Source organism: Delphinus delphis, chromosome 19, assembly GCF_949987515.2.
Source record: "Delphinus delphis chromosome 19, mDelDel1.2, whole genome shotgun sequence".
Taxonomy (NCBI): Eukaryota; Metazoa; Chordata; class Mammalia; order Artiodactyla; family Delphinidae; genus Delphinus; species Delphinus delphis.
This window is the reverse complement of record NC_082701.1, coordinates 7,250,700-7,277,512: the sequence shown is the minus strand read 5'-3', so window position 1 is coordinate 7,277,512 and position 26,813 is coordinate 7,250,700. Positions and strand designations below refer to the sequence as shown.

Below are 26,813 nucleotides of genomic sequence, written 5' to 3'. Positions count from 1 at the left end.
CCACGGCGGGGCGGGCCCACGACGGCGCTCACAGGGACCCCGGCACCCTGGGGACTGTGGGGAGAGCCCGCTCACCGGCTCGCCCGGGCCCGGCGGAGGGGCGGCTCCACTCCAGCGGAGCGCGGCTTCCTGCGGCCCGGCCCGCTCGCGGTGGAGGCGGCAGGACGCCGGGCGGCGGCGGGGACCGGAGGGGCGGGCCGCAGGGCTCCGGTGGGCGGGCCCACCTCCGCGTCTCCAGGGAGCCGGGCGGGGAGGCCTCCGGGCGAGGCGGTGGGGCGTGCCCGTTGCCCGGGGCCCGCAGCCGCTTCTGTCAACCTCGACCCCTCCTCTGAGTGGCCCCGACCCCCGCTCGGCGGGTTCATTTGCATGTCGTTAGCATGTCATTTGCGTAGCCCGCCTTCTCACTTTGCGGCTTCTCGATTTTCCCGCTCTGGGTTCTAGGGGCGCCAGGAGTGGAAGAGAGAAAGCGTGTGATAAGAGACTCCACCTCCCGGCGGCAGCGGGGTGGGAGGCCAGGGTGCAGGATTCTTTCTTTGGGGGCTTTAGCTGCCCAGGAGTCCTTCCAATGAAAACCTAGAGCTTTGAGGGCCACATCCAGGGGAGCCCAGGAAGGCAGCTGTGCGGAGCAGACAAGAGCGTGGACCCCTCAACCCTGGGGGCAGGTCAGACGGCGCCCACCACCTCCGCGTGCACCTCTCCCCCACCTAGCCAGCCCTTCATATGCATTGTTTAAAATGTATTCAATTAGTACAAAGTTACAGTAACCAGTACAGGCATAAGATCGGTGGACTAGAATTGAGAATAAACCGTTACATTTACCGTCAGTTGATTTTCCGTAAGTGTGCTGCGACGATCCGGGGTGGGAAGAATAGTGTTTTCAGCGAACAGTGCTGGGTAGCTGCATGTAAAAGAAAGTGGTTGCGGTTGGCCTTCCACATCACACCATTTAAAGAAAAAAGAAAAAAAAAAAAAAAAAAGGCTTACAGATAGAAATGTAAAAACTAAAACTGTGAACTTTTTTAAAAAGATTTTTGATGTGGACAATTTTTAAAGTTCTTATCGAATTTGTTACAATACTGCTTCAGTTTTATGTTTTGGTTTTTTGGCCGGGAAGCAGGTAGGATCTTAGCTCCCCCACCGGGATCAAACCTGCACCCTCTGAATTGGAAGGCAAAGTCTTAACCACTGGACCACCAGGGAAATCACTGAATTCTGTTGAAGAAAGCACAGGAGTAACTCTTCATGGCCTTGGAATTAGGCAATGGATTCTTAGACACTACACCAAAAGCACAAGTGACAAAGGAAAAAACATAAATTGGATGTCACCAAAATTAAAAACTTTGGGGGAATTCCCTGGCGGTCCAGTGGTTAGGATTCCAAGCTTTCACTGCCAAGGGCCCGGGGTCAAGCCACGTGGCATGGCCCCCCCAAAAAAAAAAAACAACCTAAAATCTTTTGTGCACTAAAGGACACCATCAGGAAAGTGAGCAGATAACCCTCAGAATGGGAGAAAATATTTGCAAATCATATATCTGATAAGGGACTTGTATTGAGAATATATAAAGAACTCTCACAACTCAACAGTAAAAAGACAAATTAACCCCATTAAAAATGGGCAAAGGATATGAATAGATATTTCTCCAAAGAAGATATGCAAACGGCCAACAAGCACATGACAAGATATTCAACATCATTATTCATCGGGGAAATGCAAATCAAACCCACAATGAGGTACCGCTTCCCACCCACTGGGATGGCTTAACTTCTGGATGAATGATGTAAGAGATACTCTATCAAGTTGTGAGTCCATCTTAAACATAAGACATTGTTGTGACTGTGGTTCATGTTCTTGCCAACAGTCACTGCGCTGGGTTGCCTCTTACTGGGGGCATATTCAGCTCAGCCTGAGGTTCCCTGGATACAAACTTTGGGAGGAGGGGATTAAGGTTTATCCCATGGTTCCATAGGGATGGTCCCAGGCCTTGAGAGGTCCAGTGTGGGGGACAACAGGGATCATACTACAGGGTCTGCACCATCTCGTCACCCCTTATCTCAGCCTGTCCCAGTACTGAGTGGCAGTAAGACAGGAGGGGAGGGGGCAGGGCACAACCATTAAAAGAATGACACAGCTGAGGATACAAAAAAACTAGTTAGAACCAACTAGGCCCAGGGACTTCTCGCAGACCTGGAGCCTTATTATACACTTATGGTAATACATTAGCAGGCTAAATGACACACATACCAGTACCATGACAGTTCCGAGGCTGACCATAAAAGGCCAAAAGTGGGCGGTGGCCCAATTCCTGGAAATCCCCACCCCTTCCCCAAAATAGCTGGAATAATCTTCCCACTTGTTAGCCCATGAAATTACCCAGCCCGTAAAAACTAACAGCCCCATGCCCCAGGGCCCCTCTCACCTTCAGAGAGGGACTGCTTTCTGCCTATGGAATGCGTATTTTTCTAAATAAATTCGCTTCCACTTTACTATGGTTCGCTCTTGAATTCTTTCCTGCATGAAGCCAAGGACCCTCCCTTGGCGGCCCGTCCCAGGAATTTGCCCGAGACCTGGGACTCGACTATTCTCTCGTGTCCGCTTCTCCTGCAACAGCAGTACCTGCCCCAGGTACTCAGAACAGGCTAGATGTAGCCCTCCACTCCATCCCTGGGTACTCTGGCGGGACCCAGGGACTTAATACCCAGGGACTTCCTGGAGGCTCTTACCCTCTCTGAAAAAATCAAACCAAGAGGTTTTCCAGGACCTCACTATTTCCTGGGGAGCCCCACCCTAATATTCGACCTCTACTCATCAAGATGAAATTGAGAGCTGTGAGGATACCCCCTCCACCACCCTGGACTCTGGGTACTTCTCCAGAACGAAGCTCCCACCAGGTTGGGGCATAGTCACTGTGGCTGCAGAGCTCAGAGCCAGGGTCTGTGGTTCCCACAGGCAGTCCCCACAGCCTTCCCCAGCCTTCCTCTGTGACTCTGTACCCTAAGTGTTGGTCTGAGCGCACACCCTGGTCACCAGGCCCAGTTTTGTTAGGGCCCATGACAGCTGTCAGTGAGGGGTGGGTGACAAGGGACTCAGAGTTGGAAAGGTCCTCATCCGCAGAGAAGCAAACTGCGGCATCTGCTCAAAGAGAGAGGGAGGCACCTACTCAAAGTCATAAATCTTTAAGAATTAATAGTAAGTTATTAGTAGTTAATAACGCAATCGCCGTACATCACTAAGAATAACAACCACTACATTCATTGCTCATCTGCCAACCCCCCTGAGATCTTCACACCTGCATGGTTGGTCCCCTTCCCTGAAACACTCTGTCATGATGATCCTTTTTTTTTTTTTTTTTAACCCGGTTGGCCCTTGGTTGGTCTGCAACTGTCAGCTTAGAATCTGCTTCCTCCAGGATGGCCTCCCAGACCTCCCATGTTGAGGCATTAATCCTGCTGAGTGTTGTGCATCTCCCCCACTAAGCTCCCTGAGGCTTAGGAGCTTTCTTGCCCAGTTGATCAACACGACCCCAGCACTTAGCACAGTGTGTAGCACAGGATAATAATAACTATAATAAGAAGGGTCAACACGTATGGATGGAGGTTCTCAGTGCTGTCCAGATACTGCCTCATTGGCTGAATGAAGGAATGGAGTATTGCCCGTCCAAGTCACTCCCCCCATTCTAGGATCTTATCACCCCAAGCCCAGGACCTGGCATCCTTTAAAAATATTTTAGTTACTGGAAAGCGCCAGGATGTGATTCTGGTTCCTCTGCCCTTCTCTCCAGGTCTTGGCCTCTGGCAGTGACCCTGTGGTGTCCCTGACATGGACAGAGTGCCAACTGCTGGGTTAATGGGGACAGTCGGTCCAGGCTGCTGGGATAATGGGGACAGTCTGTCTGTCCAGGCTTTTCTGAATGCTGTTGGCTCTGGGCCCCTGGATGCCTTCCTATTCGAGGGCCCATTTCCTTCTCCACCAGCTCTATCCTTTTTCTACCCTCTGCCTGTCACCCCCCTCTGCCTGTTTGTCCTACTCTGCCAGGGCATGCGGCAGCTTGTCAGCTGGCCCCAGAGGCCTAGGCCATGCCACCCAGCCGGCTATTTCCCCAGAAGACCCCCTGAACTCAGATCTGAGGTGCATAGTCTCTCCCAGGGCTGGCCATGGCTGCGGGCCTAATGTCGGGGTATATCGTACCCCGGCCCCCTCCACTCCAGCCCCCACCTCCTGGGGGAGCAGAGATGCCCTGATGGCTCCCATCGAGGGGCAGCAGATCGCCCAATGCTGGGGCCAGCCTGGGGAGCAGGACAAGAGAAACCACAGGGTGACCTCCTGCCCCCTGATTTGGAATCATCCCTGTGCTGACCCTCGCCCTGATTTCGGGTGTGCGGGAAGGGGCAGCGGTCATCAGGCAGGCAGGCAGACACTGCTAGAAGCATCACCTGGGCACAGCCCTTGCTCCGAGACCCCCGGTGCTTTGGGCCACCCCTCCCTCTGAGTCCCCTCTTCCTTCTCCCTCTTCCTCCTTTTGCCTGTCTTACCCAGACTCTCTCCTCCGTGCCACCCTCCTCTCTGGAGCTCCAAGCCCTTCTCCTTGAGATTTTCTCACTGTCACCGGAACTGAGCCTGTCCCCATACTGCTCACACCATCTTCCCCTTAGACCAGGCCCCTCCTCTGTTCTCTGACTCGATCCCATCCAGGGCCTCCCTCCCACCCCTTGGCCTTCATCTTCATATCCAGCTGATCTCTACAGACTCTTCCCTTTGCGATTTTGCTCAGCTGTCTTCTCTCTTCCTGATGCTGGGGTCACTTCAGGCCCACACTCAGCCTTGACGGATCTCTCCTCAGCCTCCCTGCCTGAAATACCAGATCCATCTTGCAAAAGCCGCTCCCCCCCACCCTTTTCAGGGCTGCATTGGAAGGCCTTCCGGCTCTGAGTTCACAGATCACTCTGCCAACACCCTGGCAGGCCTCCGCTCTGCACACTCGTTTCCCAATACTCCCAGCCCATGTGCCTGGAAGCTCACCCTTGGGGTTCGTCTCCTCACCCATCCCTTCCGCATGTGAATTTCTGCTCTTACACCATCCCCTCCCGAGTCCTCACTTCACCTCCAGCACACTTCCACTCACTCCCACTCAGCCTGGCCCTGGTGCCCAGGCCACACATGGTTCTCCCCACCTGGGCTGCCCTGATACCCTCAAAACTGTCCATGTAAAAACAAACTGGGGGGCACTTCCCTGGTGGCACAGTGGTTAAGACTCCGTGCTCGCAATGCAGGGGGCCCGGGTTCGATCCCTGGTCAGGGAATTAGATCCCACGTCAGGGAATTAGATCCCACATGCATGCCGCCACTAAGAGTTCACATGGCATTTAAACAAGCTCGAGTCTCTCCTACAATGAAACAAGAACAAAAATCTACCCTCCCTCCCCTCATATCCCCCTCGGGTTCCCGCCCCCGCCCCTCCACATCCTGACTTGGTGGGAACAGCATCTCCTCTCACTGGGTCCACACCTCCCCTCCCCCTCCGCCCTCTTAAGGAAAACTTCTGGCCTCTGGTCATTCCCATGTTACACATCCAATGAGCATGTTTAGTCTTGATCTGCCTGAAGCATCGGCCCACATTGATCCCTCCCTCCTGGAAATTTGCTCTCTCCTTGGCTTGCAGAACATCATTCTCTCCTGGGTTTCCTCCCATGTTTCTGGCCGCTCGTGCTGTTTGCTCTGGACCTTTAAATGGCCGAGTCCCACAGGCTCTGACCTTCATCCTCTCCTCTTCTCTCTCCCCTTCTGTAGCTCCAACCACCACCTTTATACTGATCACTCCACATGTTCTTTGTCCAGACCATATATCCAGACTGGCACCTTCACGTGTGTGCCTCAGCAACCCTAAAGCCCGACATCAGCTAGAACCTGCCATCAACGCTGGCCTCCACTGCCCCTGGTGTGGCCACAGGGCCCTCAGAGCCTGGCCCTTGCCCACCCTTCCAGCCCCAAGTAGCTCTCCCTCACTTGATGCCCTCCAGCCACCTGAGCTTTCTCTGCTTGTCATGTTCCCCCAGCTGAGGGGTCTTTGCCTCTGCTGCTCCCCCCTGCTTGGAGCCCCATCCTGACCCTCTGTGCCTGGCTAACCCCTGTCACCTCAGACAGAAGCTCAAGCGTCACTTCCTTCGGGGTGCCCTCCCTGGTTTCCCTGCTGGGGCTGGTGCTACTGGTTATTCCTTCCCCTCACAGGTCTACTGCTCCGCTTGGCACTGTCCACCACGGTGTGTTTATATTGATTTAAATCAGGGGTTACACACTTTTTCAAGGCCAAGAGGTAAATATTTTAGGCTTTGCAAGCCAGAGAGTCTCTGTCGAAACTACTCAACTTTGCCATCATGGGCAAACGCAGCCACAGACAATATGAAAACAAATGAGCATGGCTGCGTTCCAATAAAGCTTTATTTATGGACACTGAAATCTGAATGTCACCTATCTATCTTTTGGTTGTTTTTTTTTTTTTAATTTGGCCGTGCTGCATGGCTTGCAGGATCTTAGTTCCCCAACCAGGGATCAAACCCGGGCCCCGGCAGTGAAAGCGCAGAGTCCTAACCACTGGACCGCCAGGGAATTCCCTGAATGCAATTTAATTTTCAGGTGTCACCAAATCTAATTCTTCTTTTGATTTTTTCCCCATTAAAAAAGTGTAACAACCTTTATTAGCTTACAAGCTGTACAGAAGCAGGCGATGGGCCATAGTGTACCGACTCCGGATTTAAACAATTCTGTGATGAATCTCTCTCTTGCCATCACTAGATCATAGGCTCCGTGAGGGCAGGGACTGAGTCTGTCTCAGCTCATCACCTTTGTCCCCACTGGTTGACCTATGGGAAGAATATTCTTCCCTCTTTTTCTACCACCCCTCACTCAGCTCATTGACTATCTGCTGAATGAGTAAAAACAGCAGGGTATGTAGACTGACTCGCTAAATCCTCTCTGAGGTGGGTACTACTGTTTTTTTCTTTTCTTTTCAAGTTGGGTGTTTATTATTTCACTCCACTGCTTATGTATATTTGACATCAATTATTCTGTACATATCAAATATTGCATCATTTTACAAAGTGAACTCAACATGCTGCCTGTAAACCTTCTGTCTCTGGGATTCCCCCGTCCTTGAGAACAGTTCTGCCTTCCACATAGAAGACTGGGGCCGCTGGGGCCCTTTCCCTCCCCTTGGTCCGCCCCCTCCAACCCCTCACCCCCCACCCCCGCCAACACACACACTTAGTCAAATGCTGCCTCCTGGCCCTTCATACCTTCAGCATCTCTGTCCACCCTGCCCAGCCCGGAGCGGGCTGTCTTTCTCTCTCCCTGAGCGGCTGCAGCAGCTTCCTGACCACTCTTCCTGCTCTAACTGATGCTCCCCTCCCTCCTCCAGGCCGGCGCTCTGTCCAGATCCGCTCAGCTATCTCCTGCTGAAACCCCGCAGTTTCTTCCCACTGATCCTGGATAAACCCTAAAGACCAAAGAGGCTGTTTACAAGACCCTGAGCCATCTGGCTCCACCCACCTCCTCAGATTCATTTTCAGCCATTCTCAGCCTCTCTCCCCAAGCTCCAGTCATGCTGGGATTCTCTTTGCTTCCTAAAATACAGAGGTGGGTACTATTGTTATTTTGCTTTGTTTTCAGATTATGGATCTAAGGCACAGAGAGGTTAAGTAACTTGTTCAGGGTCACACAGCTGTAAGTGGCAGAGCCAGGATTTGAACCTGGCACGTCTGGCTTTGGAGTCCAGATGCTTAACCAGCACATCATGTTTGCTGAGGACTGTCATGGTGCAAGCTCAGTAATGATGTGGCAATAAAACTGGTCTCCACCCTCCACCAGCCACCACCCCGCTTCCACCTGGCACACCCTCCCCATCTCAGGTCAACTTCTTTTCTTTAGGGACACCTGGTGTGGGATGGCTCCTTGGTCATCTCTTCCCCTGAGGAGCCTTAATCTTAGTGTGTGGCTAGATACACTCACCACCATGACTGAACTTAGGGTCTGTCCCCTCTACCCACAAGCTGCGCCAGGGCAGAGACAGGGTCTATCTTGCTTCCCACCACCCCCTCCGCCCCTCTCCTCCCAGGAGCCCTGTGCCTAGCGCACAGGAGCCACACAAGACACATCTGTGGAGCATTGGAACAAACTGGGCAGAAACCTAACCATTGGTGTCATCTCCAATTGCATGTAAAACACAAAAGGCACCAAGGCTCGTACTCTCCAGGCAGGAAGCATCTGTAGCTGTAAATGAAGAAGATTCAGCTTTCAGAAACACTTGGCAGGGAACCGAAAGCCTTTTAATGGGTGCCCTTGGGCTTCTGACACTTTGATTGTGATATTGGCAAGGCTGAGCAGCTAAGCAAACATTATCTAACTTAATCATTTGAAGCATCGGTGTACATACACGTTACCAACAACGGGGCATTATAGGCGTTTGCAGAATGACTGTTCTGAGCTTGCAGGACAGTGGGCATCCCTGACACCTCGCCCTGGTCCAGCTACGAAATTCCAGACATGTGACACCCTGTCTGGGGTGAGATGCGTGAAGCACTTGCCTGGAGCTCAAAATGTACTGGGACACCAGCAAAACTCAGTGATCAAGATAAATGATAACCTAATAATAATTTAAAGGTAACATTTTTAGAAAATCAGACCAATAAAGTATGGCCAATGGAGCGGTCACTTGGTTTCATGAGTAAAATTTTGTTGGAATCAGGGCTGGGATTAGTGCGAGGGGTATGGAGCAGGTAGTGCAAGCAATGGGTCAGGTCACAAAAGATGCGGCCCCGCTCGCCGCATCTAGAGAAAGCCCGTGCGCAGCAATGCAGACCCAACGCAACCAAAAATAAATAAATAAATATATATATATATATACACACATATAAAGAAGAACCTTCAGGCTAGAGGGGAGATCGAGATGGAAACCCGGGAGGAATAGGCAGGTCCTTTGCAACTATCTGGATGCAGTAGGTGCGTGGAACTGGCTTCAGGAGGAAGCAAACGGATGGCAAAGGGAGAAGCAGGTGAGCAGCCATGCCTGGGCCACTTGCACCCAGCCTGGCCTGACCCAGGAGAGGATCTGAGTGGCCTCCGACCCTCCAGGGGTTAAGCAATGGAGACAGAGATGAAATACCCGGCCAGGTGCTGGTCTGATGGAGAATTCCCACATGAAACAAGGTGGGTGTGAGGAGGGATGCATGCAGAGGGTGATGGCAGGAGAGGGGGAAGCCCACCTGGCTTAGGGAGAGGAGGGTTCAAGAGTGGCTTTCTGTGACGCGGCACGTCTTAGCTGAGACTTAAGGACTAGGGAGGAGAAAGTAATAAATAATGAGGAGGAGTAAGGAAGGGGATGAGGGTGGAAGAGGGCTCCCAGCAGGGGCGATGGCAGGTGCAAAGGCCAGGAGGCAAGCGCTTTGAAGAGTAGAATGGAGTGGGCGCTGGTGATGAAGCCCATGAAAACGAGTGAAGACTGATGTTTGGCAAGGAGCGGGGGTGGGGTGGGGTGGGACTGGGCTAGCAGGGAAGGCTGGAGAGGGTCCACCTCTCCTGAGCTGGTGGGACCTGGTCCAGGTTACAACCAGGTGCCTTCCTCGCTGGAAGAGGGAGGAGTTGAGCATAAGCCCTCTTGGGTGAGACACTCCCGACAGCATCAGGTACCCACTGCATGCCAGGCAGGGCCTCTGCCAGAGGCTCCCACAAACATCCTCTCCCTTCCACCTCCAGTCTGAGCACACCCTCTCTTGGGGGAGGGAAGGGTTAAGGCTCCCTCCCAAGGGTCCTGCCATCTGATCCTGCTTCCCGCTCTGTCCTCACCTGTGGGATGGGATGGTGAGACGATGGAAACCATTGATGCTGCCAGCCTCCTTCAGCTTCGTACTTTAACCCTTCTCCTCTTGAGTCAAACTTGTGGTGACATCCAGGAAGCAACATCTGTGGCTTTGGCTGGGTTGCCACTTGCCACCTACCTCTAGAGGGAATCAGGGAAGGTGTTAAAGACAAAACAAAGATATAGGACAGATGTGTAGGATGTAATATTATGCAGCCAGTGAGTGAACAAGCCATTTTTGTATTTTGAAAGTAACTTTGGAAAATGCACGATACGAGTTGTAACTATCTTTTAGCTATCTCCATCTTCAACATCTACATCTGTATAAGAAAAGAAGACTGCAAGGTGGAATTTCCTGGTGGTCCAGTGGTTAGGACTTGCACTGCCGGGTGCACAGGTTTGATCCCTGGTCTGGGAACTCAGATCCCACAGGCCGTGCAGCGTGGCCAAAAAAAAAGACTGCAAGGAAATTCTCCAGGAGCGGTTATCTCTGGGGGAAGGCAGTAGTGATCTCGGAGAGGCAGCAGTGAATGGTGGCATGAAGCGAGATCTTAATTCCCTGCCCAGGAATTGAACCTGGGTAGCCTGGATGAAAACCAGGAATCCCAGCCACCACACCTGCCCTGCCCTAGGACCCTCCCCAACATGCGTGCGCAACTCTTTTTCCAAGATGGATTACAGCCCAGAGGCCTATGGGACGGCCTTAGTATCATATATTATGGAGTGGTGCTCCCTCCTCTTTGACCCCCAAGGAGCCTTTCTGCACATGTGCAATGTTTCCCTTGCCCCAAAGATGGGAAATATATGACCTCGTGATCTTTTAACAGGGTTTAACCCCTCTCTGTCCCTGCCATAAAAGCGTCCAATGTCCAGTTACCTACCCTATTCCTGTTGTTTCTTATATCAAAGTGCAGATCTTGAAATATAGACAGGAGTCTGGTAAATACATATGCAGTCCTGGAGCCTGTATGTCTCTTGCCTCAGGAAATGTAAACAGGGGGTTGGTAATGAATGTCTGGCCTGGAGCCCATCTTCTTCGCACCCCAAGAAGTGTGAACAGGAGGCCAGTCATAAATGTCTAGTTTGGGGCCCACCTATCTCCTGCCTCAGTAGGATCATGATAGGAATATTTTATTTTCTTTTGTGTTTCTATATTGTGTACATTTTCTATAATGAATGTCATAGAAGAGGGGGTATAGCATAGTGATTGAAAAAGCAGACTGTGTGGGTTCAAATCCTGGCTCTCCAATTTAGGTACCTTCAAGACCTTGGACAAGCCACTTAGCCTCTCATCCTCAGTTTCCTCCTGCATACAATGGGGAGAATTAATACCTATTTATAGGGTTGTTAGGATTAAATGAGTTCATATTTGGCATGAACATTTCAGTTGCCATGCACGGGGCCTGGCACGCAGTAGGCACTGTGTGTTTGTTAAATAAAAGCAAAGTTACTTTTGGAGTTCCCTTGGTGGTCCAGTGGTTAAGAATCTGCCTTCTAATGCAGGGGACGGAGGTTCGATCCATGGTTGGGGAACTAAGATCCCACATGCGGTGGGGCAACTAAGCTTGCATGCCACAACTAGTGAGAAGCAACGAAAGATTCTGTGGGCCACAACTAAGACCCGACATGGCCAAATATAAATATTAAAAAAAATACAGATTATTCTTTAAAAAAAGCAAAATTACTTTTATAGAATATGCAAAAAGGTTAATTTAAAAATTATCCAAGTAATACAGGAACACAGTCTTCTTGTAAGGAATAACATGGGAATTTTTTAAGTGAAATAATCCTTGGGGAGGGATTAGTTTACAGCCTGTCTGGATCCACATTAAAAAAAAAAATTTTTTTTGGCTTCGTTGGGTCTTCATTGCTGCATGCGGGCTTCCTCTAGTTGCGGCCGGCGGAGGCTGCTGTTCGTTGCAGTGTGCGGGCTTCTCGTTGCGGTGGCTTCTCTTTTTGCCGAGCTCGGGCTCTAGGCGCGTGGGCCTCAGTAGTTGCAGCACGCGGGCTTAGTAGTTGTGGTTCGCGGGCTCTAGAGCGCAGGCTCAGTAGTTGTGGTGCACGGGCTTAGTTGCTCCGCGGCATGTGGGATCTTCCCGGACCAGGGAATCGAACTCGCGCCCCCTGCATTGGCAGGTGGGTTCTTAACCACTGTGCCACCAGGGAAGTCCCTGAAAAACGTATTAGTTGAGTGCTAAGGCAGGAGCAGGAAGGCATGAGAAGTGTGTGGGTGGCATTCCAGGGACCATCCCCTCCCTGCTCGCTCCACACTGGGGGAAAGGGCAAGGCCAGGATTCACCAGTGTGGATCATCAGCACGGGCTGATCCTGCGCCCCAAAGCTCCCGCTTTGATATGTTCCCCCAGGAGGCAAATGCTGAGCCAGGAACCCAGACATTCTGGTTTGCTGGCCAGCCTCACTGACATGCAGGCCTACTTGCCATTTGGCTTTTGAAATATTGGCAAGTATCTGACAACCCCCAGAACTACCATTGTGGATCCCTCGGGGCCTAGGAACTTCAAATCAGGAACTGTTTAAGAAAGCAAATGGCATGCTTCTGATACGCATTTCACACCAATGTGTGCCTGAGGGCATCACCGTTCCAGCATCACGCACCACGTGAAGTGTCCCTCAGAACCAGGAGGAACTGGCGAGGGTAGCCCCCCTCGTCAGCTCCCTGCTGGGGAAGGACTCAGATCCACGCAGCTACACAGTTACCTCCTTAGCATTTCTTTCTTTCTTTTTTTTTTTTAATATTTATTTGGTTGCACCAGGTCTAAAGTTGTGGCAGGCGGGCTCCTTAGTTGCAGCTTGCTGGCTCCTTAGTTGTGGCATGCGAGATCTTAGTTGCAGCTTGCATATGGGATCTAGTTCCCTGACCAGGGATCGAACCCAGGCCCCCTGCATGGGGAGCAAGCAGTCTTGTCCACTGTGCCACCAGGGAAGTCCCCTCAGCATTTCTTGACCTCAGCCCATAGATTAGGAAGCGTGCAGCCTCTCGCCCAGGAGGAATAGGTTTTGGGGGTGGAGGGGCAAGATTTGAGCATTTTGGCGTGCAAGCTTTCTGTTGAACGGGAGAAAGTTTAGATTTCATTCCTACCCATCCACACCAGCAGCAGCCTGTGAGGATGAAAGTGATTGGACGGGTGCTGAGCGGAGCCTCCAGGGAGGAAAGTCAACATGAGCCGCAGCCCAGGCTCCAGGCAGCCAAAGGGCGCCCCACCCTGCGAGGCCGTCAGAGCGCACCCAACGCCTGCCGCGCGGCCGCCCTGCCAGGCTCCACGATGACGGCCCCCCCAGTGAGAAACTAGGGTCACTAACTTCTCCGAGAACAGGCCAGGCCGGGATGGAATTCAGGCGGGTCACTAACTTCTCCGAGAACAGGCCAGGCGGGGATGGAACTCAGGCACACCCTGGTTCTGGGTGATGTGGCCCCAGGGATTTTCTCCCCCGTGACTTGTATCATTTCCTCTTGAGAGCCAATCATTAACCTAACCGAGGCCCTCACATGAGAAGCCACAGGAACAAGTGACTGGTTGAGGCTGGAAATGCCCAGGCTGCTTCCCCAGAGGGGCCGGGTCCCCAGTCACACTCCTGCCAGGGTCGCAGGGCAGGGGCCCAGCCCAGGCCCAGCCTCTCCTGCTGACTTCTACACACCCTGCTGGGCAGGTCAGATGGCAGAGGCCTGGATGTGGACGAAGCCCCTTTGCTTTCGGGCAGTGCTACCCACCGCAGCTGAGTGCCCTCTGCTTAGGGATGGGGGTGGGGAAAAGAGCTTTCAGGAACACTGGGGAGGGTGCAGGGGGGTTAAGGTTTTCCCACCCGGACAGCCTCAGTTCCACACCCTCTCCATGCTGTAAGGCACCTGCTGTGTGAGAAGGTCTGCTGGGCAGCAGGGTCGGGGCCCCAGCCCCGCCTGGACCTAGTCCCTCAGCCTTTTTCCGGGGGTGGGGATGGGGTGGGGGCTGGGATAGTCATGGATTCCTCGGCTTAACTTCCCAGCCTCCAATTAAGCCAGTAACAGACAGAACACCTCTACCCTGGTGGGTCAGGTGCCAACCCTCAGTCTGGCCAGCTGCGGGGGAGGAGCCGGAGAGAAGCCACCTGGTCAGAGCCCCGCCCATTCTCGGGCAACAAGGCCCTGGTGCTGAGTGGCCAGGACCAACCCGGAGAACCTCTGATGGGGTTTGGGAACTCAAGGGCGGGGGAGGCCGTGCATCCCGGCCAGCAACCTCCCCGCCGCCCCGGAGGCCACAGGGCTGTCCCCAGTCCCGGGGGCTCTCCATTCTGGTTCAGAACCCTTCTCCCGTGACGGTGAGGCCAGAGGGGTCGGCCTGTTTTCTGGGATTCCCAGGACCTCTTGGGACCACTGGGCAGACGCCGCAGGTCAAGTCCAGGCAGCGGGTCGGGAGGCAGGTTCCCCGCCCACCCCTCAACCACGGGCCAGGGGTCCCTGCGGGCCGGCCACCCTCCCCAGCGCGCCCCTCCCAGCGGGCCAGCCAGCGCTTGAGTCCAGCTTTATTGGCCGCCGCCTACGCCCCCGGGCGCTGCTTGAGGGTGACCGAGGCGCCGCTGCTGACCATGTCCGCGGGGTAGAGCGCTCCAGGAAGGAGGCCAGGAAGCGGTAGATAAGGCTCACGCCGCCCGCCACGCCATAGGAGAGGCAGCCGGTGCCGCAGTCGAGCGCCACGCCGAGCATGCGGTGGTAGCCGCCGTGCAGCACCGTCTGCGTGTTGTGTGCCACACGGAGCACTTGAGCGAGTCCCACTCCAAGCACCACGAGTAGGGGTTGCGGCCCAGCAGGTAGATGATGTTGTGGCGCGGGCGGCCGCTGAGCGTGGGGGATGCGGCGGTAGGTGACGCCCAGGCACGCCCACGAGTTGGACACCTCGGCCTCCCACTAGTGGCAGCCCTCTGCCAGGCCGCGCGAGCACAGCACCTGCGGCCACTGCTAGAAGCCGCCCGGGAAGGGGCTGCCTGCGGCGAAGGGCTCCAGGAGGATGCCCAGGTTTAGCACCGAGCGGGTCTCCTAGAACAGGAACAGCTCCTCACTGGCCGTGGCGGGGTCGAAGTTCAGGTTGCACTAACCTGGGGCAAGGGGGATGGGAAAGGAGGCCAGGGTCATTGGCCCCGGGCGCAGAGCGCTGGAGGCCCGGAGCGGGGAGGGGCCGAAGCCGCATGGCTTTTGCAGAGGTCACCAAATGCTTCCACCCCCAGCTCCCAGAAGTGGCCCCTCTATACCCCCCTCTTTAAAAGTCTCCAACTGTGGCCCCCTGGGGGTGCTGACATAGTCTGGAGGAATGATGAGTTGGGTGCTGTCCAAAGGTCTGCCTTCCTAGAGAAGTTGAGAACCAAGAGTCCTCCTATCTGTCCCCCTCTCCCAAAACCCTAACATAATCTCCTTTTTTGTTTGTTCAGGGCACAAGATTGAGTGGGACTGAGGGAGGGTCAAGAGCTCCTGGAGCAGGTCGCTCAGAAGGGTTCATCAAAGGCAGTGCAACCTTAACCCTGGAGATCTCAGAGAAATCACCGGTGATTTCTTAGAGAATCACTTGGCCCCTAGCCCAGCCTGGGAGAGGGGCTGCAGGGACATTAAATGAAAAGGGAAATTGGCTGAGGAAGAAATGGGCTGGGTCGTCCAAGCTGGCTTGGCTAAAGTCCAGGGGAGGTCGGCGGGCGCCCAGCTGAGGGCAGAGGCTGTGCCATGTCAGGGCCACAGGGGCTGCAGAGCTGGCCTCTGGGTAGTGGGTGAGGCCTTGCCCACCCCTGGGGGTGGGACAGGACGGCCCTCTCCCCTTCCTATCAGGGCCTTGGAGTCAAGGGCCGAGTGCTTCTGAGGCCTCCAGCCCAGAGTGCGAGGCCAGGGCAGGAGAGAGCCGGCACCTCTCTGGAGCCCTGGCCTGAATGGAGGTGGGGCTCGGTAAGTCAAGGCACCCAAGGGCCCTGTTCCTTTCCTTCCCACCCCTGGGGCTGGAGCCCAGTACTGAGGACTCACACTTGAGAAGTGTTTCCCTGTCCACAGCGGGCGCAGCGCCTCACAGGAGCTCATCTTGGTGCCTGGGGCTGGAGCCCAGTACTGAGGACTCACACTTGAGAAGCGTCTCCCTGCCCACAGCGGGGCGGCGCCTCACAGGAGCTCATCTTGATGCCTGGGGAAGATGGAGGGGCTTTGCTGAGGACACTTTCACAGCCCAGCATCTTTCCAGAGAGAGGCGTGGGCTTCTAGGAGGTTGAGTTACCTGGGGAGGGTGCACACAGACAGGCAGGGTTCTCTACAAGTGCCTGGAATCCCAACCGCTGCCCTGTAGGGCCGGCCCACACCCAGAATGCAGGTGAGTCTCCAGGAGGCCCAGGCAACCAGGTACTAACCAACCCTTCAGGAAGAGCTGGTTGATGAAGCTGAGACCCACGTCCACCAGCCGGGTCCGCAGCTCTGCCAAGGTCTCTGGCAGCTGGAGGAAGCTCTGCTCCTCACACTTGGTGCTCATCAGGGGTTCCATGCAGGCCGGGAAGTGCTTCAGCCTGGGGAACTCCTGCCTGCAGGGCGGGGCTGGCAATGCCATTTGTTAGCCAGGCCCCAAGCAGATTCCAGGAACTCCTGCTTATGCCAGGGGCTTAGCGGTCCCCAGAACCATGGGGCAGGTGGAAAAGCTGCCCATGTTCAAACCTGGACCTCTTTCTCCTCTCCTCCCGGTTTTCTGGACATCTTAGGTTAGGGATGTCAAAGGCACAGCCACTGTGGCCTAGTGGAGGTTGTGATGGGCGTGGGGCAGAGGTGGGGGTAGGGTGGGGCCTTGCCTGCAGAAATTGCTGGTCGCTCTGGTTGGCGAGCAGGGTGTGGAGCCAGATGCTGTCCCCCTCCAGCTTCAGGAGGTGGTTGTGGCTCTGCTGGATGGAGCCGCCCAGCTTCCCCAGGGCGGCCGCCTCCTCTTTCTCCATGAAATCCAAGACCTTCATCTGCATCTGTTTGACCTCCTGGATGATCTCCGAAAAGCAGGCGTTCACCTCATCCCGAGCTGTCTGGATCAATTTCTGGGGGGTGGAAGGGCGTATAGAGAGGCATCTCTGAGCCCCAAGCCGGTACCGCCATTGTCTTCTGCTTAGGCATCCCGTCTCTGTCCTCCTGGCCTCACCCCATTCCCTCCAAGCCCTGAGAGGTCCCCTCAGGCTGGGCTGGGGCTGGGGGTGGACCAACCTTACCGAGAGAAATGCCACCTGGCCCTGGGGCTTTTGGCTGTCAGAGGTGAAGACCGGCATCTGGCTCTTCACGTTGGCCTGGACCTTCTGAACCTTGACCTGGGGTGAGAGGGTGGGGTGCAAGAGGAGAGAGCCACTGATTCAGAGAGGTGCCCCAGCAGAAGCGCTTCTGTAAGCAGCCCCACGTCAAGCCCAGAAGGGACGGACCTCTTACATTCTTTTTTTTTTTTTTTTTTAAAAATCAGTTTTATTTAGTTAGTTATTTTTTGGCTGTGCTGGGTCTTCGTTGCTGCGTGCGGGTTTTCTCTAGTTGCGTTGAGCGGGAGCTACTCTTCATGGCGGTGCATGGGCGTCTCATTGCGGTGGCTTCCCTTGTTGCGGAGCACGGGCTCTAGGCGCACAGGCTTCAGTAGTTGTGGCTCGCGGGCTTAGCTGCTCCGCGGCGTGTGGGATCATCCCGGACGAGGGATCGATCCCACGTCCCCTGCATTGGCAGGTGGATTCTTCTTAACCACTGTGCCACCAGGGCAGTCCTCACCTCTTACATTCTTAAGAGGTTTGAATGAGAATGAGGATGGACAGAGCTGAAGGGTAGATGGCCCAGGGCCACCCCTCTTTTTCTTTTCTTTGGCCAAGTGGCATGGCATGCGAAATCTTAGTTCCCCGATCAGGGATCGAACCCATGCCCCCTGCAATGGAATTGCGGAGTATTAACCACTGGACCACCAGGGAAGTCCCTGAGGGCCACCCCTCTGCTCCTGTTCTCTCACTCCCTGAGAGACTCTCTCCTCGTTCTTAGGTATCAGGTTCTTTGTCTCTGACAGTGATGACCATTGGGTTTCAGATCACAAGAAGCTGCTGTGGAGGGTTCAGTGACTTGAGAAGCCTGAGAGGCAGTGGGGCGAGGAGGGGCCCATCAGATATGGAGCACTTGGCTCCCTGGGCAGCGCTGCCAGGCCCAGGCAGCATTATGTTTCCAAGTTCCACATAAGCCTTTAGTCTCACCTGTTCCAGAGGTGGGCATTGTCATGTTTTACAATCTACTATAGGACAGTGCTATTCCAAGGGCCTGTCTATGAACTGTTGCTGACCCACAACAAAAGAAGAAGCTCCTGCCAGACTGTAAATCAACGCGCTGCTTCCTTTGTCGAGAAAGTCTTGCTATGAAAAAAGCATCAGCTGAACGGAAGAGTGTGATGAGTTGGCTTACCTTCCGGCACAAGCTCCATTCTTGCCAGGGACCATCAACAGGTGGCTACATTGGAATAGCACAGTTCTAGAATATACGTGATAGAACGTCTAAAATATAAGTATTCCATTATAAAAGCAATACAAATACAGTAAACAAAATTTTAAAATAGAAAAAAGGGGGCTTCCCTGGTGGCACAGTTGTTAAGAATCCACCTGCCAACGCAGGGGACATGGGTTCGAGCCCTGGTCTGGGAAGATTCCCACCTGCCGCGGAGCAACTAAGCCCGTGCGCCACAACTACTGAGCCTGCGCTCTAGAGCCTGCGAGCCACAACTACTGAAGCCTGTGTGCCCTAGAGCCTGTGCTCCACACAAGAGAAGCTACCGCAATGAGAAGCCCATGCACCACTATGAAGAGTAGCTCCCGCTCGACACAACTAGAGAAAGCCCGCATGCAGCAATGAAGATGCAGCGCCGCTAAAAAATCAATCAATCAGTCAATCAATAAGAAAAAAGGAAGGGATTCACCCAACTGAACATGACATGTTTGTATTTTGATATGTTCTCTTTCAGCCTTTCCTTTTTCTGTGCAAAAAAAATTTAAATAGGATTCATCACAAATAATTTTGGATCCTTATTCATTCAACTTGCCATCACTTTTCATGTCCTGGCAGGACCCTCGTGACCATCTTTTTTTTTTTTTTTTTGGCCACGCAGCACCGCATGTGGGAGCCTCGTTCGCAGACCAGGGATGGAACCTGTGCCCCCTGCAGTGGAAGTGTGGCGTGTCAACCACTGGACCACCGGGGAAGCCCCATCGTGACCATCGCTGTAATGGCTGCATAACTTTCCTCCGAGGAAAGGGGTGCCCAGAGCTTCTGAGAGACCTTCCCTTTCTGCGGAGGACTCCCGAGTGCCCTGGCTCCTCCCCTCCCCCCCCCCCAGCCCCCCAGCTCCGGCCTCACCTCCTTGCCGGCACACTCCTCCTCCAGGGGGATGGTGTCGTGGTTCTTGTGCTCCTTCAGCAGGCAGGCCCCGCACACGCAGCAGCCTTCCGTGCGGCAGTACAGCCTCTGTCGCTTGCGGTGCTTCCGGCACAGCCGGCTCTGGAGGTCCCACACGGGCTCCAGCAGCTGGTGGCCCTGGAACACCTGGTCCCCGAAGTGGCTGCGCAGGTGCTTCTCGCACAGGGAGGCCATGCACCGCAGGCACGACTTGACTGACTTGAGCTCCTCTGGGGCACAGAAGTCGCAGGGCATGTCTCTGGGCTCCCGACCAGGTTCTGTGAGGACCCCAAGGCCTGGCCCTTAGCCTGGGTGAAACAGGTCACCATCTCCTCCAGGATGACGTTCTTGCAGAGGCGAGGCCTGGAGCGGAAGCTCTCTCGGCACTGGGGTCAATAGAGCGTCTCTCCCACAGCTGCCTGGTGGTCCCAGAAACCCTGGAGGCAGGTCCTGCAGAAGTTGTGCCCGCAGGCGGTAGTGACCGGGTTGCGGAACACCTCCAGGCAAATGGGGCAGAGGACTTGGTCCTCCAATGTGGGGAGACTGTTGTTGTCATTCATCAGGAACTGGCCTTGGGGAGGTCTTGAGGGCTGGGCAGGGGGCTGCAGGGCTGGGACTTGGTCCTGGACTGGCCCTGGGAAGACAGAGCAAAGCTGTGTTGAAGCCAAGGCAGGAGTTGAGGGGCCCTTTGAGAGACACACCAGTTCTTCTCTCGGAAGCAGCTGTCTGCCCACGGGGTACAGGGACCGTGCCATCGGTCAGCCCACATGGGGGCATAAATTGGGGCCTGTGTTCTCCTTGTCGCTGTTCTAATTCCTGGACAAGAAGGTGGATGGGAGGAAGAAGACACATCGTGACAAGGGAAAGGAGCCGCTTCCTTGGCCCTTCAGAAGAAAGGTCAAAACACAAGTACTTACGTGAAACTCTCTGCATGTCAAGAAGAGCCAGAGGCTTGGCTGCCCTATGGAGGGAGAAAAAAGAACCCTGGGGCGTTCAGGCATAGGGGCCTTGCCCGCACTTCACCAGTGCGGGGAGGATCCCCATCAGTCCCGTGTGCCCTCACCCCAGCCCCTTACATCTCTTGAGGTTTGATGACCACCTTCTCACCTTTCTCTTTGGCTGCTGTTCTGCGGTCTCCCCATCAAGTTGGCCCCCCTCCTCGAGACTGCCTGCAATTTTGCTCCCTGATGTCACAGTTCAACCGTGACCAGCCCCAGCATTCTGCTTCTGATGTCAGCAGGGCAAAAGGTGTGCCACCAGACACGCTGCAATGCTGATGCGTTCTGCCCGCCCAAGAGATTCTTTGCTCCAGAGGCTTCATCCCAGGAGGCGGAGCCACTGCTGCACCTGGGGCCCCTTGCAGTGGACTTGGGGGACTCGCATTACCAACCAGAGAGGGAAGATGGCAACTAAGTGGCAGTGGGATCTTGGGCAACTGGTTTAATCTCTCAGGACCATGGTTCTCTTGTGAATCGACAGGGCTGTCGTAGAAGATACTTCAAGGCTCCTTGATCTGAAGTTGAGTGAGCCAAACACTATCTGATTGGTCATCCTAAAGACTGTTGCTTCCCACTGCGGTTCTGATCCTCAGAAGGAAAAAAGGGATGAATGAAGCGGAAGACTCTTTTCACTCTGATAGCTTCTTGTCAGTGTTTCTGTTTCCCAGTCCTTCCAGCCCAACACGATACATGCCCTGAAAAGTTTACAATATTTCACTCTTTTCCTCCAAAAAGTTAGCTTGATCCCACTTATTGGATAGGAGTGGTAAACAGAAGGCATCCTTTTCTCATTTCCTTATCTCAGAGGAAACATTTTCAGCATTTTTCCATTAAGTATGATGTTTGCTGTTAAGTTTTTTGTAGATACCTGTATCACATTCTGTAGCCTCCCTTTCCCTCCTGGTTTGCTAAGAGGTTTTGTCTGGAATCGTTGTTGACTTTTATCTAATTCTTCTTCTGCATCATTTGAGATGATTATAAGCTTTGCCTCTTATTCTGCTGGTGTGGTGAATTTATATTTATTGATTTTCAATTATTAAACGAACCTTGCATTCTGGAATGAACACTTCTTGGACATAACATGCTGGGCTTTTTATAGATGCTGGATTCAATTTGCTACTATTTTCTTAGGATTTTTGCAACTATGATCACGAATGAGATTGGCCTGTAATTTTCCTTTTATGGTATGTCCCTATCAAGTTTTGGTGTTAAGGTATGATAGCTTCATAAAATAAGTTGGGAAGTGTTATTACTTATGTGGAATAATAAGATGGATATTACTTCTAACTTAAATGTTTGGTAGAATTCACCGGTAAAACCACCTAGGACTGGAGACTTCCCTGGCGGTCCAGTGGTTAAGACTCCACGCTTCCACTGCAGGGGATGCGGGTTTGATCCCTGGCCAGGGAACTAAGATCCCACATGCCGCTCAGACAAAAAAAACAAAAACAAAAAACCCCACCTAGGCCCAGAAAATCTTTTGTGGAAAGGTTATTAATTACATATTCAATTCCTTTCAGAAATTATGTTGTCTATTTATTCCTGTGTCAATTTTGGTAAATGGTGTTTTCCTAGGAATTTGTCCATTTCCTCTAAATTTAAAAATTTGGGGGGTATAAAGTTGTTCATAATATCCACTTATTTCTTTTTTCTTCTTTTTTTTTTTTTTTGGCCGCACTGTGTGACTTGTGGGATCCTAGTTCCAGACCAGGGATTGAACCCAGGCCCTCGGTAGTGAAAGGCAGAGTCCTAACCACTGGACCACCAGGGAATTCCCTATCCACTTATAATTTTTCACATAACATGAAATTGGCATTTTCACCATTTTGGTGTACAGTTCAGTGGTACTGAGTACACTCACAATGCTGTGCCACCATCACCACTATCTACACACAAAACTTCTTCATCACCCTTGACAGAAACTTTGTAACCACTAAGCAATAATTTCCCATCCCCCCTCCCTCCAGCTCCTGGTAACCTCTAATCTACTTTCTATCTCTATGATAACTCTATTTTTCTATCTCTATTCTAGATATTTTGTATGAGTGAAATCATACCATATTTGTCCTTCTGAGTCTGGCTCATTTTACTTAATGTTTTCAGGGTTCATCCATGTCATAGCATGTATCAGAATTTCATCCCTGTTGATGGCTGAATAATGTTCCTGCTGTCTCTATATAAACACATTTTGTTTATCCATTCTTCTGTTGATGGACATTTGGGTTGCTTCTACCTTTTAGCTATTGTGAGTAATGCTGCTATGAACATGGGTATACAAATATCTGTTTAAATCCCTGCTTTCAATTCCCTTGGCTATATCCCTAAGAGTGGCACTTATAATCCTTATAAAGACTGTAGGATCTGTAGTTGTGGCTCCCTTTCACATTCCAGATATCCTTTGTATTTTCTTTTTTCTTGATGAGATAAACTCTCTAGGAGTTTATGCATTTTATTAACCTTCTAAAAGAATCAGCTCTGGGTTTTGATGGTTGTATTGTATGTTTGTTTGTTTTTTATGTCATTGATTTCTGCTCTTCTCTTTATTATTGCTTTTACTTCTTTGGGTTATTCCTTCCTTTTACTTTCTTTATGTTGAATTTGCTTTTCTAAGTTCCTGAGATGGTTGTTTATATAACAATTTTTAGCATTTCATCCTTGTAAATACATATGTTTTCCCATTTAAGTATGACTCTTATTGCACCTTATACTAAAGAGTATTACCATTATCATTCAGTTCAAAATGTTTTCTGATTTCCATTGTGATGTCTTCTCTGACCCATGAGTTATTTAGAAGCATGTTGCTCAGCTTCCAAAAATGCAGATCTTTTCTAATTATCGTTTTTTATTATTGATTTCTAACTTGATTCCACTATAATCAGATGTTATGCTTGGATTTAAATCCTTTGACTTTTTTAAAGACTTGCTTTATGGCTCAGAGCGACATGGTCAATGTTGGTAACTTCCACATGCACTTAAAAATTCAGAATGTGTTCTGCAGTTATTTGATGTAGTGTTCTACACATTTCAGTTATGACATTTGCCAATCATGTTGTTAAAAGCATCGGTATCCCTATTGGTTTTCTGGTCCTTTTTTTTTTTTTTTTTTTTTTTGCTGTACGCGGGCCTCTCACTGTTGTGGCCTCTCCTGCTGCGGAGCACAGGCTCCGGATGCGCAGGCTCAGCGGCCATGGCTCACGGGCCCAGCCGCTCCGCGGCATGTGGGATCCTCCCGGACCGGGGCACGAACCCGTGTCCCCTGCATCGGCAGGCGGACTCTCAACCACTGCGCCACCAGGGAAGTCCTCTGGTCCTTTTAATACTAAAAGATGTGACAAAGTTCCTAGTAGTATTGTGGATTTGCCTATTTCTCCTTTTAGTTCTATCAATTTTGAGGCTAGAACATTAGATGCACACAAATTTATCATTATTATGTTTTCCTAGTGACTTGTTTTACCATTATTGATTTTTTTATTATTCAATTTCCTCCTTCCTATTATCTGGGTAGTTATACTTCTATTATTTGGGGAGTAGTTACATGAGAAATTATAACATGCATCCCTGGCTTATCAAAGTCTAATATTAAGCGTTACTTTAATCTTAAATAATGCAAACCCTTGGAATTCTTCAACTTCATTTACCTCATCCCAACTTTTACTATGGTTGTGTATTTTCTCTTTATATATTTTAAAACTATAAAGTGCTAAGAATGCTTAAATGGTATGTAATCTATATATCTATATATATCAATCCATGTACTTACCATTTTAATTGCTCTCCATTTTTTCCTATGTCTCTAGCTTCTGGGGTCATTTCCTTCTTCCTGAGGAAGACCTTGTAGTACTTCCTTTAGTACAAGGTCTGCTGGTGACAAATACTCTCAGGTTCTGGTTGTCAAAGTTGCTTTTATAACATCTTCATTCTTAAAGGATATCTTCATTAACGACAGAATTCTAGGTTGGCAGCTATATTCTTTTCAGCACTTTGGAGATTTAATTCCACTGTCTTCTGGCTTATATTTTTCTGTTGAGAAGATGACTGTCAGTCTTATTGCTGTTCCTTTGAAAGTAACCTCTTTCCCCCCCCTTTAAGATTTTCTCCATATTTTGTTTTCATCCATTTTGTTATTTCTATGTGTGTTTTTATTTATCCTGCTTAGGACTTGTAGTGATTCTTGAATACGTGGCTGCCTTTAAAAAGGGGCCCAATTCTGGCTCAGCATTTCCATCGCCCTGCCTCTGCCAGGTTCTTTTTTTTTCCCCCTACTATTTATTTATTTATTTTAAAAACGTATTTATTTATTTATTTTTGGCTGCATTGTGTCTTCGCTGCTGCACGCGGGCTTTCTCTAGTTGTGGCTACTCTTCGTTGAGGTGCACAGGCTTCTCACTGTGGTGGCTTCTCTTGTTGCAGAGCATGGGCTCTAGGCCCGTGGGCTTCACTAGTTGTGGCACGCGGGTTCAGTAGTTGTGGCTCGTGGGCTCTAGAGTGCAGGCTCCGTAGTTGTGGCACATGGGCTTAGTTGTTTTGTGGCAGGTGGGATCTTCCCGGACCAGGGAATCGAACCCGTGTCCCCTGCATTGGCAGGCGTTTTCTTAACCACTGCGCCACCAGGGAAGCCCTCTACTATTTATTTATTTATCTGGCTGCGCCAGGTCTTAGTTGAGGCACATGGGATCTAGTTCCCTGACCAGGGGTGGAACCCGGACCCCCTGCATTGGGAGTGCGGAGTCTTAGCCACTGGACCGCCAGTGAAGTCCCTTTGCCCAGGTTCTGATGACGCTCCCTTGGCCACTACAGCAGCGGCTTGGCTGTTTCCTCCCTGCCTCCAGCATCCCCCTCCCTCTCACTGTTCCAGGCATGCAGTGGCTGTGCAGCACATGGCAGCAAATAAGTGGACGTTTGCTCGAGCCCTGATAGAAGTGACAGAGCTGAGCAGCACATCCTTTCTGCACCTGCCAACCACACCCTTCTCCAACTTCAGGGCCTAGTTCAGAACTCTGTGGAGCCTTCCGAATCCTCCCCCCCAAACACCTGCTTACTATCCATCATAACTGCACAAAGCAGGCATGTTTTGAGGATGTGTAGCTCTTTGATTTGCCAACTGTGAGACGGTGCGCATGCAAAGGTTATCAGAATGAAATGTGAGTAGAAGCAATAGCCCAAACTTAGACATAAAGTGATCCAAGAACATCCAAGGGAGCTTGCTCACAATCTCCTTACCAGTAAGCTAAGAAATACAAACTATTGGTCTTCTATTCATTTTGTGTTTTGTTAGAATTAACAGAAAATGGACCAGTTAAAAAATACTCAAATTTAGATATGAGTTAGATTTGGAGCTGCCAAATTTGACTTGGGGAAAATAAACACAGAGGAGGTAAGAGTCACAAAAGCAAGCCCACGAGGGCAAAAGGTACAACTCACAAGGGCAAAAGCGCATGGAAAACAATGATCTCAATGAAAATATTTTTACGTGAAAATGAAAATAGAAAAACGATTGAATTGCATTGTATAGAAAGCTGACCAAGGAATTAAACTGGCTAAATAGAGTAACAGTTCACTCCAGGGGAAAGCTTCACTGATGAAAATCCTTCTGTGTGGCGTGATTCTTATTAAAAATTTAGCTCTGGGCTGCCACCTGGGCTTTACGACGGAGCGGATTCAGTCAAACTCAAATAACCTGTTGTAAACAGCGCCGTATGGAGCCTCCAGCAAGCTCCAACAGGAGACTCACCGTGCAGACTCCAGGGTGTTGGAACAGAACCATGACTCCTTTTACAGGTAACTCTTCTTCTGTGGAGGAATAGCTCCAGCTACCTAATCAGGGGCATCAAGTGACCATGTGGCCTGAGCTGCCCATCACAATCCACCCAGCCAATCTGAGGAGTAATTAACGCAGCCCAGAAATAGACGTGACTGTCTCTCAGACCTGGGAACAATGACTGTTTGCAGTGTCTTGCGTTGCGGGGAGGATACGATCATCTTTGTGTAAAGAGCAGTTGCGTCTTGGGACTTCCCTGGCGGTCCAGTGGTTACGACTCTCCGCTTCCGCTGCAGGGGGGCGCGGGTTCGAGCCCTGGTCGGGGAACTAAGGTCCCACGTGCCTCGTGGCGCAGCCGAAAAATTAAAAAAAAAAGAAGGAAAGAAAAGTAGTTGCGTCTTGTTACACGGAAGCACAAAGCTGTTCTTACGAAGTTCAAATGTGCACAGAAGCGTGCTTATGGGTGCGGAGCAGCCCCAAAGTGGCAGAGCTGCTGTTAACTCTCAGCCCCAGCCCACCCCGACTGCCCTGTGCTGCTGGGGCCGGGAAGCTGCTGAAGGCATCCTGAGAGGGAGACGGCAAGGCTGGAGGGGAAAAGGAGACGTGGCCCTTCCTGTTAGAGAAACCACAGCGACGCAGCTTTGCTCCGGCGGCAACAGCTGGTCCCAGCAGTGCGGTTCCTTTGTGGTTTTCCGCGCTCCCAGCAGCAGCCTCACTGAGCCCTGAGATGGCAGCATCCCTCTACAGGGCCCCCCCTCCCAGCCTCGACCGTTTAATGCCAGCCTCTTCCCTTTGCTCCCCAGTCCCGGGAGCGATAACTGT

At 51.7% G+C, this 26,813-nt stretch overlaps 1 protein-coding gene and 1 pseudogene across 1 annotated transcript in view; both read right to left on the bottom strand.

Moving 5' to 3' along the window:
* The window catches only part of SLC16A5 (solute carrier family 16 member 5), a 30,251-nt gene extending 15,723 nt beyond the window's left edge, over window positions 1–14,528 (bottom strand). Inside the window, exons 1-6 of the mRNA XM_059998161.1 lie at window positions 14,425–14,528; window positions 9,833–9,986; window positions 8,183–8,260; window positions 7,541–7,614; window positions 820–898; window positions 76–437 (exon numbers count right to left, since the gene is read on the bottom strand). The gene's annotated coding sequence lies outside the window, so the exon portion shown is untranslated. The remainder of the gene's footprint in view (window positions 1–75; window positions 438–819; window positions 899–7,540; window positions 7,615–8,182; window positions 8,261–9,832; window positions 9,987–14,424) is intronic.
* Window positions 14,377–25,997, bottom strand: LOC132414911 (E3 ubiquitin-protein ligase TRIM65-like; annotated as a pseudogene).
* Window positions 25,998–26,813: the final 816 nt, after the last annotated feature.